The sequence below is a fragment of the Ictidomys tridecemlineatus genome, unplaced genomic scaffold (genome assembly GCF_052094955.1).
Source record: "Ictidomys tridecemlineatus isolate mIctTri1 unplaced genomic scaffold, mIctTri1.hap1 Scaffold_81, whole genome shotgun sequence".
In the NCBI taxonomy this organism is placed as follows: Eukaryota; Metazoa; Chordata; class Mammalia; order Rodentia; family Sciuridae; genus Ictidomys; species Ictidomys tridecemlineatus.
Genome location: NW_027526045.1, coordinates 382,731 through 394,842, shown reverse-complemented (window position 1 = coordinate 394,842; position 12,112 = coordinate 382,731). Strand labels below are relative to the sequence as shown.

Below are 12,112 nucleotides of genomic sequence, written 5' to 3'. Positions count from 1 at the left end.
ATTAGAGGCCACTGTAATGACTTCCTTTAACCAAATTACATCATTGAAACTCTCCACATATAGCCATGTTTTGAGATATTGGGTTCAAGGGCTTTAATGTATGATTTTAGACAATACGAAATTCAACTCATAAAGCCACTAAAATTCCTGATTCCAAAATGTATTTCAAAGATATAGTAATCAAAAAAATTACTGACATATAACAAACTGACCAATGAAACAGAAAGAAACCCCAGAAATATATTCACTCATTTATGATCAATTTATTTTTTGAAAAAGATGCCAAGAACACATAATAGGGAAAGAACAATGTCTTCAATAATTGTTGGAAAATTTATATCCATGTGCAGGAAAATGAAATGAGACCCTTGTCTCCTTTCATATATAAAAATCAATTCAAAATGCATTAATGACTTCAACATAAGACACCAAACCATAAAAAAAATAGGTTAAAATATGGGAAAACTCCATAACATTGGCCTGGGGAATAATTATTTGGATAGGACCCCAAATAACAGGCAACAAAAACTAAAATGTTTCTGTACAGAAATGGTAACAACAAGGACATAGACAATAGACAGATTGAGAGTCTATATTTGTAAACCAAATAAGGGATTAATATTCAGAAAGTTAAACAACCACTTTAACTCGATAGTAACAATACAGCCTGATTAGAAGATGGGAAAAGGACCTGACTAGACATTCTCATTAAAAGGGACAAGAAGTACAGTGAATATGAAAGATGCTCAATACTACTAATAAATAAGGGAAATGTCAAATAAAATGACAATAAGGTATCATTTATACCCATTAAAATATTTATTATCATAGATGAAAATTAAGTCAACTTTTCACTGCTATGACCAAAAGAACTGACAGGAACAATTTTTCAGGATGGAAAATTTATTTTGGAAGAAAAAATTTATTTTGGGGCTCATGGTTTCAAAGTTTTCAATCCATAGATGGCTTACTCCATTGCTTTGGGTGTCAGGTGAGGGAGAACATCCTGGCAGAAGAGTGTGGCAGAGAAAAACAGTTTAGGACATAGAATCAGGAAGCAGAGAGAGAACCCTCCCCTTCTGCAAAAGCAGAACAAAACAAATACCCCAAAGGCATGACCCAATGACCCACCTCCTGCAGCCATATCCTACCTACCTACAGTTACTTTCCAGTAATCCCTATTAGGAAATTAATAGATTAAACTCTCATAACGCAACAATTCTACTCCTAAACTTCTTCGCATTGTCTCTCACATGAGCTTTTGTGGGACATATCACATCTAAAACATAATAAACTTAAACAAGTGTAAGGAGATGTAGAAAAGAGGACTCTTGCACATTGTTGGTGAGATGTAAATTAGCACAGCCATTATGGAAAATGATATATATGTTCCTCAAAATATTAAAAATAGAATTACCATTTGATCCACTTATACCACTACTGGATATATAACCAAAAGACAAGAATCCAGCCTGTCAAAGGGATATCTGCACTTCCATGTGTATTGCATTATTACTCTCAATAGTCAATATATGTAATCAACCTAAGTATCCATCAACTAATGAATGGATAAATAAAATAGAGCATATAGACACAATGGAATACTATCTAGCCATAAATAAGTAAAGAATGGGGCTGGGGTTGTGGCTTAGCAGTAGAGCTCTCACCTCGAACATGCAAGGCCCTGGGTTTGATCCTCAGCACCACATAAAAATATATGAATAAAATAAAGGAATTGTGTCCAACTGTAACTAAAAAATAAATATTAAAAAAACAAGAAAAGCCTGTTATTTGTGACAACAGGAATGAACCTGGAGGACATTTTGTTAGGTGAAATAAATCAGGTACATAATGACAACTAGTGTATGGTATCACTTTTCTTGTGGAATCTGACAATGTCAGACCCATAGAAACAGGGTGAAATGGTGATTATTATCAGAAGCTGGAGGTTGAAGAGATTGAAGAGATTTTAGTCAAAGAATGCAAATTTTCAATATATTTTGAGGAGGATGAAGTTAGTTCTCTTTGAAGATCTTGTAGAATGTGGCTGCAAATCTATCCAGTCATTTGTTGGTAGGGTTTTGGTGGCATCTTCATTTTTGTGACTTGAAGTTGAGCTGTTTAAATTTTCTAGATCCTCCTGGTTCAATTTAGGTGGATCACATATCTCTAGAAATTTTTCAATGTATTCAAGATTTTCAAATTTATTAGAGTATAAATTTTCAAAATCATTTATCTGATTTTATTCTATATTTTAGTAATGTCCTTGGTCACATTTCTTTTTTTGTCATAGATTTTAATAATCTTATTTTATTGAACACATGCATACAAGGCATCACATTTAGCTATAAGACTATTTAAAGATAATTTTTATATATCTGCATAAACTTGATCATGACACCACTTTCCTCCTCGAAAGTATTTTACCTGTATTATTTACATTGAATACCCAGAATACTTGTGTTACACATATGATATTGTTAAATCTATGGTGATAATTACCTTTCCAAAGAGATTAATGTTGCATACTCTAGTTAAAATTTTGGTGTCAGTGCATGAAAACATGGAGAATATTCTACAAGATCCAATCCTGCCCCTTACAATCTGTGTGGAAGAGATATGAGTTCTTTATGAATTTATTTAATCCTATAATTTTCATTTCTAAATAGGAGTCCCTACACACAATAAAACCTTTAGCAATAGAAGACATGCAATCCATATTTTCCAATTCTGTAATAACATAGAAATATGCACGTTTCCCTTTTTTTTAAAGTTAATAAAATGTGTCCACAAAACCTCAAATGTGTCTTTTTTTCTCTGAACAATTTGTTTTAATTCATTTACTTTGGCAATTATAATAATATTTAATAAAATACAGATTATGAAAATGTACTCTAAATGGTAATTTTCAAAAAGATTTTTTCTATGATGTGGAACAAATATTAAAGGTAAGAAAATGGATTCTAATGAATACTTCAAGATGTATGGTAAAATGTAAGCCATTTAGTGGTTTCCTTTACACATAAATTTAATTCTGATCCTACTGAATGTCCCCTTTGGAGTATTTTGCTAATTTATACTATTACTTTAGAGGTCTGTCTATTTCACATGGAATAAAACGTTTTATTAAGATGATATTACATAACTCATCAAGAAAATTATTTTTCTGTACCACAATCCACAGAAAAATTCAGCACCACTAATTTTCTGAAAGAAGTGATTCATTTGAATAATTTGAAACATAGAAGTTAAATAAAATTTTTTAATTTTTGGTAAAAGTCATATGAATGCATTATGTTATTTCAATTTTTATTTATTTCCTAAATTAAAGTATAATTGTGCAAAATTTAAATAGCATTGTTATTTTGTGTAGTTTAAGATAATATCAAGGTCTCTGAACCTTCTTATGGAGTCTGTGAACTCTTAATGTTGACTCCTGAGGAATTCTAAAATGTTATATAGTTTATTTGATGACACACCTATTAGGATGTAGAAAATGCTAAGAAGCCTAACTATTTCACCTTCTAAGAAGTCTATCTTCTTAGATTTAATAAATAATAGATCACTCATAAAAATTCCTATTAATTTCCTTTTTACTTGTATATATGTATCCTATTCCAAAATGAAGTAAAACTCAATAAGTTAAAGTAAACTAACAGTAACATTTTTGAGAAATGGACAGATTTCAGGTATTTCAAATATACAGCAACTGCACTTTGTATAACTTTCTGAACTAAACTAAATATTGTCATCTGAATTATATCTGCTTAAAGAAATTAGACATAATTTCCCAAAAGTGAAGGAATGATCCATTTGTAATTGAATTCCAGAAAGTCCTGCTTATTTTCTTGGCCACTGTTGTTCAATGTACTTTTTACTAGGAAGAGTTTGACAGGTAGAGATGGTCCAGAAGTTGTAAATTTCTGCTTTTAGAATATTCATGGGATCTAATGAGAATATAATGCAAGTATTTTTGGTTTTTTCCATTTCTCATGTGTATTTCCCACTTGTGCCTCTTTACATTTTATGTAAGATATATTTTCTTTTTCTAGTTTATATAACGTGATTTCAATTTTTTAATGTGTCACTTTGATATCTTGAATTAAATATTCTAGGTGTGAGATAGAGTACTTAATTAGCAAGTTTGTATTTAGGTCTTATATAAGAAAGAATTTTTAATGTTTATTTCATGATTATCTGATTCTTGACCATGGTAAGGATGGATTAAAGTTAGCTACTGATTTATAAAATGCTATTCAAATTTTAAGACAAGGTAGCACTCAGGATACTCAATTTTAATACTCAAGTAATGATTATCTAACTAATGATTTAATTGATTTGACTGTTACACAGTCTTGTTTGACTAGGTGACAAGTAGAGCATAAAAGACCCTTAGAAAAACTTCATCAGAGCTTGCTTCAGACATGAAGATTCTTCACACACATTTTAATGTTTAATAATCCTGATATGAAATTTATACTATGAGGCTGAGAAAGGACCCAGGAGAAATTCATCTACAGGTTGCTTAAGCTTCCAACACTTTCCTGTGATGTTTTCTTTTCCCGTTGTTTTATGTGAATCCTTTTAATAATCTGAGCTTATATAATCATAAGATCCAAATATTACTTACAATAAACTATACTCAGATTATAACATTATCTAAAGATAAAAAGTTGACCAGATCCACTTTTTTAAAAATATTTTTAGTTGTAGTTGAGCACGATACTTTTATTTTATTTATTTATTTTTATGTGGTGCTGAGGATCAAACGCAGCACCTCACACTCTTTAATATAGCATCACAGAGACAAAGAAATGAGCACTTTCTCCAAAGAGGAAACTAAAAAGAGAGATGATGAAGTGATTATAGATGGTGAAAAATCTCAAAGTCCTGAAGTTCTCAAGCTTGAGGCCCAGAAAGCTAAGAGTCTAATCCTAGTTTGAAGGCTTTAGGCTCAAAATTCAAGAAGAGCCAATGTTTCTGTTTGAATCCAAAAGCAAGGGGAAAACCAAAAAAACAAACAAATGAAACTTGCTTGAAGAAAGCCAGGCAAGTAGTTCACTTTTACTTGGGATAAAGTTGGGTTTTGTGTTATTCAGCCCTTCAATTTTCTGGGTGATGGTCACACATATTAGGGAGAATAATCTACTCTGTGTACAAATTCAAGTATTAGTCTCATCCAAGTCACTCAAACATGCAAAGAATAATGTTTAACCAAACATTTAGCACCCTGTGATCAGTCAAAGTGTTACATGCAATTATCTGTCACACACTACAAAGAAAACATTTATGGAATTATACAAAAGGAAATGAGAAAAGAATCAAAATATGTCCTTACCCGCCACCCCCAAAATCAACTAAGCACAAAGAAATCCTTTAATAGAGAAAAAGGACAGCAGATCTGATGAAATAAAATGAAACAAATAGCAGAATGGCAAAAGTAAGATTTTTCTATCTTTTTTTTTTTGCTTTACTATCTTATTTGTAAATGGATTAAGCTCTCCAGTCAAAAGACATGGAATGCAATCTGCAAAGTAATCTAAAGCTTTACTTTAGATCTAAGCTAAAAATGAAAGGATGGAAAACGATATTCTATGTACATAATGAATTTCTTTTTTCAACAAAAGAGCAGATATAATGACATTAATATCATAAATAATGTAAGTAAAAAAAATATAAGAGATAAAGAAGGATATTATATAATATTCTCATTGTCATGAAGAAGATAACCTGAGGAGAGCTCCTGAGAATGCAAATTAAATTCAACTGCCCAGAATACATGTAAATTTCCCATGGAGAATACAAACTTACCATTGCATGCCACTAAGTCATTATGGTAGTTTTGCATGATATTATCTACATAGCTACTTAGGCAAAATGAAGTGAAAATGTATCATATTGAAGAAAAATATGAAATGCAGCCTACCTTCTTTCAAAGAACAGAGGTTAGATTTTTAGCAGATGTCCAAGCTGAAAAATTAAGAGATAGCTTTATAATGCTGGCAGTAAAAACATACATCATTGAACTCTATATGAAACAAAATATTGTTCCAATGTGATGGAAAAATAGATACTTAAGATGGACAAAAATGGGAAAATTTAGTACTGAATGATTTACCCTACAGAAAATGCTTATAATAGGTCTTAGGAAAAAAAAATATATATATATATGCAAATAAATTGGTGAAATCTACAGCATTGATGTATATGTCAGGAAAGGGGGATACATTTAAATAAATTTTATAATGCATTTCTGTCATTTAAGAATAAGAAGGATGGAACTAGAGACCATCAAGTTAAGCAAAAATAAGTCAAAATCAGAAGGTTAAGTGTCCTGTTGTTTTCTGTCATATGCAGAAGCAAGAGAAGAAAAAGGTAAACAAAGGTGGGGGTAGATTTCTTAAAATTCAAAGGGAGACCAGTAGAGGCAAGCGACCAAGAGGTAAGAGGCACAGAAATAGGAGGGAAATGCTGGAGAATGAAAATTGGCCAAATTGTATTTTTAGATTATGTGCATGTATGCGTATATAACAACAAATCCCAGCAATGTGTACAACTATAATGCACCAATACAAAGAAATGAAGAAAAAATAAAGTTAGGTGTGTAGGAAAAGATTGACTTTGTGAGTCCAGTCTATATGTTAAAATTACCAGGGTAGCACCTGAAAGGGTATTAAAAAAGTACATAGCTCTCTAAATAATAGATACAACTATAATGATTTAAAAATTAAAGAGAAAAGTGTAAGCCACATATGACAAAAGGAGTATGAATGGAGTAGAAATATCATCAATTAAACATTCCAAATAGTTGTGATTATTGTAAACATAAAGGCAGTAATCTTTTCAGTTAAAAGACACAAATAATCTAACAAGATAGAAACAAAAACCTAGCTGTATCCTCTTTGGCATTCTAATCAAAAGAATAGATATACACAGATAAAAGCTAATCAAAAGAAGGTTGTAAAGATAGTGACATCAAACAAGGTAGATTTGAGATAAAATAATTAGTAAAGATAAAAATGTTATGAGGTGCTTGATGTACTGATGAAGTAAAACAAAACATAATTTTATGCAACTATATTTTAGCCTAAATACCCATATAAAACATTGATTATCTACAGGGAGAAAATTGAGTTTGCTCTCAGATTAGAAGATTCTAGCATATATTTTGTAGTAAGGTATGAGTAGCAAAATAGTATCAAAATCAAGATATTGCAAAATCAGGCAACTTGAACATAAAATTTGACCTAATAACGTTTATGATTGTATTCTAAATCTATAGAATACCTATTTTTAGAATCCATTATGACGTTTTTAGGTTCATTATAGCTTTACACAATATTTGTATTTATTATGCTTTATTTGAACATGCACATAATTTGATCAATCTCATTTTTTAATACTTTTCCTTTCCCTCTCCTCCTCTCTCCCCATGATACACTTGCTCTACAGTACAGATCAATTATTAATATTGTTATTCATTATTTTCACTAGTACATTATATTATATATAAAAGTGAGGTCCATTGTGGTATACCCATGCATGGACATAGGATGATCTTGTAGATTTTATGCCCCAGGACTTCCAATGCCCTCCCCTCCACTCTTGCTCTTGAGGCTCTTTCTTCACTCTATTGGTCTCCCTCACATACTTAGTCTTTTCACTCACACACTGTACATTTAAATTGAATGACTGGCACTTCAAAGGAATCTTAACAGATTTCTAAGGAATAAAATTAAAAAATTTTGTGAGTACAGAGTGAAGTTAAGCTAAACATTAAAAGCAAAAGATCTTTTTATGTTTTAAGGCAGAGATCACAATGGAACTTAAAAAAAACAGGTATATACTATATTAGAATACAATAATATCAAAAGTTGAGATGCATGGAAACAGTGTTTTAGAGGGAGCCTGAAGCTTTAAAACCATGTATTATCAGAGAATAGAAAAAGCTAAAATTGAATTAACATTTTTTCAAAATGTTCAAGGAAAGATAAGCAAATTCAACAAGAATATTATAAAAAATAATATGAACTTAATAATACAAAAGAAAATAATACAGAGAAAATTAAATGTTTCTTTATTAAAAATACATGTAATTGGGGCTTTCCTAGCCCCACTCTCGTCGGGACCAGGAAACTTGTGGGGCCGGCGACCTTCGGCCCAGCGCCGGAGCGGGGCGGTGAGCGGTCGGGAAGTGACTGCTCCCTCTCGGGGCGTCCCTTCATTCCCCCCGCCGTGCCCCGGGCGCGTGGCCCCTCCGGGGAGGCGTCCGCGTGCGGCCATGCACTCGGCAGGGCTCCTCCATGCGCCGGGAGAGCGCGGACCGCTGCCTCGGGCCGCCGCCTGCCGCAGCTCGCCGAGCCCAAGCCGGAGCCGCCGCCTGCCCCAGGCCGGGGTGTCGAGCAGCCAGCGGCTCGGCCATGTGGGGCTAGCCCGCGCGCCTGGCCTGCAGCGCGACCAGCAACATGGAGGCGGCCATCGTCGCCCCCGACGGCGGGGACCAGGGCGGCGCGGCGCCCCACGCGACGCCCAGGGACGTCTATCTGCGAAAACTGGGCTTGTATCGGAAACTGGTAGCCCAGGACGGGTAGTGCCTATTCCAGGCCATGGCGGAGCAGGTATTGCACTCTCAGTCTCGGCATGTTGAAGTTAGAATGGCCTGTATTCACTATCTTCGGGAGAACAGAGAGAAATTTGAAGCGTTTATAGAAGGGTCATTTGAGAGTATTTAAAACGTTTGGAAAATCCACAGGAATGGGTAGGACAAGTGGAAATAAGTGCCCTTTCTCTTATGTACAGGAAAGATTTTGTAATTTATTGGGAACCAAATGTTTCTCCTTCACAAATAACTGAAAATAATTTTCCTGAAAAGGTGTTACTATGTTTTTTCAATGGAAATCATTATGATATTGTCTATCCCATAAAGTATAAAGATAGTTGTGCTATGTGTCAGTCTCTCCTGTATGAATTGCTGTATGAGAAGGTATTTAAGACTGATGTACCTCTGAAGTAACTGAAAACAACAGCGAAATATCCGATTCAGAGGATGACAGTTGCAAGAGTAAAACTACCACTGCTAATGATGTACATGGATTTAAACCTTTGTCAGGCGATGAGCACCTGAAGAACAATGGGAGCTCTTCTAGCCTGCCTTTATCTAGAAAGGTTCTTAAGTCACTTAATCCAGCAGTATATAGAAATGTCGAGTATGAGATTTGGCTAAAGTCTAAACAAGCTCAACAAAAACGTGATTATTCCATTGCTGCTGGTTTACAATATGAAGTTGGAGATAAATGCCAAGTTAGGTTGGATCACAATGGAAAGTTTTATAATGCAGACATTCAAGGGATACACTCTGAAAATGGATCAGTTTTGGTTGAAGAACTGGGAAAAAAACCTACACAGAAGAACCTCAAAGCACCTCCCCCAGAAAGCTGGAACACAGTGTCAGGAAAGAAGATGAAAAAACCTTCCACTTCCAGACAAAATTTCCATTCTGACATGGATTACAGAGGGCCAAAGAATCCAAGCAAGCCAATAAAAGCCCCATCAGCACTACCTCCTCGCCTGCAGCAACCTTCAGGAGTAAGACAACATTCTTCTATGTTCTCTTGTCATTTTTCAGGGTCCCAGTCTCAGAAATCCTCCAGTGAGCACAAAAGTCTTAGCAGGACACCCTCACAGATCATAAGAAAACCTGATCATGAGAGAGTTGAAGATTTTGATCATACAAGTCGAGAATCTCACTGTTTTGGCCTCTCCCAAGAAGAGCGCAGAGAGAAGCAAGCTATAGAGGAGTCTCGTTTACTCTATGAGATTCAGAACAGAGATGAACAGGCTTTCCCAGCTCTTTCTAGCTCATCAATGAATCAGTCCACTTCTCAGAGTAGCAACCCATGTGTTCAGAGAAAATCATCGCATGTAAGTGATAGGAAAGGAAGCAGGTGGAGAATGGATATAGAAGAACGAAAAGACAAAGAACCTATCCATGGACATATTCACTTGGATAAAAAGCCTGAGTCAAGCACATTGGAGAATACCAGTGATGAAAAATGTACAAGAATTTCATCACCATCAAAGTCAAAGAAATTAGAGTGCCCATCTCCTGCAGAACAAAAGCCAGCAGAACATGTGTCTCTTTCGAATCCAGCTCCCCTTTTAGTTTCTCCAGAGGTACATCTAACTCGTGCGGTGCCTTCTTTAGCAGCCACTGTGCCAGCCTGGACAAGTGAGCCTACAACTTTTGGACCAACAGGTGTCCCTGCTCCGATTCCTGTTTTATCAGTGACACAGACTTTGACCACTGGACCTGATTCTGCTGTGTCTCAAGCTCATTTAACACCCTCTCCAGTTCCTGTGTCAATTCAGGCAGTTATCCAGCCCTTGATGCCTTTGCCTCAGACACTGAGCCTTTATCAAGACCCACTCTATCCTGGGTTTCCTTATAATGAAAAGGGAGATCGAGCCATTGCACCACCTTATTCACTGTGTCAGACTGGGGAGGACCTGCCTAAAGATAAGAACATTCTTAGATTTTTCTTTAATCTTGGAGTGAAGGCATATAGTTGTCCTATGTGGGCCCCACATTCTTACCTTTACCCTTTGCACCAGGCCTACCTGGCAGCCTGCAGGATGTACACAAAGGTCCCAGTACCTGTGTATCCTCATAATCCTTGGTTCCAAGAAGCTCCTTCTGCTCAGAATGAAAGTGATTGTACTTGTACCGATGCACACTTTCCTATGCAGACTGAGGCCAGTGTTAATGGTCAGATGCCTCAGACAGATATCGGACCACTGACATTTTCTTCACCTCTGGTTATCCCTCCATCTCAGGTGTCTGAAAGTTATGGACAGTTCTCTTACCAGACTGATCTTGAATCTGAGAACACTGGGCAGCTTCTTCATGCTGAATATGAAGAGTCACTAAGTGGCAAGAACATGTATTCACAACCGTCCTTTGGACCTAATCCATTCTTAGGCCCAGTTCCCATTGCACCTCCTTTCTTTCCTCATGTTTGGTATGGATACCCTTTTCAGGGGTTCATAGAAAATCCTGTAATGAGGCAGAATATTGTCCTGCCTTCTGATGAGAAAGGAGAATTGGATCTCCCTCTGGAAAACCTGGATCTCTCTAAAGAATGTGGTTCAGTCTTAGCAGTAAATGAATTTCCAGAAGCCAGGGGTGAAGTTGTACACACTCTCCCTGAAACAAGCGTGAGCAGCAAACATGAAGGCCGATCAGAGCAGTCATCCCAGACACGAAAGGCAGATCTGACCCTGGCTTCTGCACTTCCTGGAGCAGAGGGAAAGTCTCATCTTCCTTCTCAGATTCTAAACAGAGAGAGAGAAACTGTGCCTGTTAAACTTGAGCCTAAGAGGACCATTCAAAGTCTGAAAGAAAAACCAGAGAAAGTAAAAGATCCAAAGACTGCTGCTGATGTGGTCAGTCCTGGGGGCCAACTCTATGGATAGCAGAGTGCAAAGACCAAAAGAAGAGAGTTCAGAAGATGAAAATGAAGTGTCTAATATTCTCAGAAGTGGCAGATCCTAGCAGTTCTATAATCAAACTTACGGAGGCAGGAAGTACAAATGTGATTGGGGCTATTCTGGTAGGGGCGGATATCAACACGTGAGAGGTGAGGAGAGCTGGAAAGGGCAGCCGAGCAGAAGCCGGGATGAAGGTTATCAGTACCATCGACATGTCAGAGGATGTCCATATAGGGGCGATAGGAGGAGATCAGGGATGGGAGATGGCCATAGGGGACAACACACGTGATGGTTGTTGCTCTGATGTTTTAGAACAGAAGGCCTTTCTTAGGTGGAGTATTTCTGGAGGCTTTAAAAAAATACATTAAAATAAAACCCCAAATTGGAATCATCTCCTCCCTCCCCCTTTACCCTCATTCCCATTCTGGATGAGATTTTGGAAATGAGTCAGGGGCAGGTGAATTTTTGGCATTGCCATTTATCTTCATTCACAATCTGTTTTCATTTATTTATCGGGTGACTGCCCCCATAAAAACTAGAAAATAAGTTTGTTAAAGTATTTTTTATAAACAGCCTAATATAAAACATTTAAAAAATACATGTAATTACTTGAACAAGTAAAATC

General features: G+C 35.9%; 1 pseudogene; it reads left to right on the top strand.

Moving 5' to 3' along the window:
• The first annotated feature begins 8,465 nt into the window (after positions 1-8,465).
• LOC144374673 (OTU domain-containing protein 4 pseudogene) lies at positions 8,466-11,776 on the top strand (annotated as a pseudogene).
• The last annotated feature ends 336 nt before the right edge of the window (positions 11,777-12,112 follow it).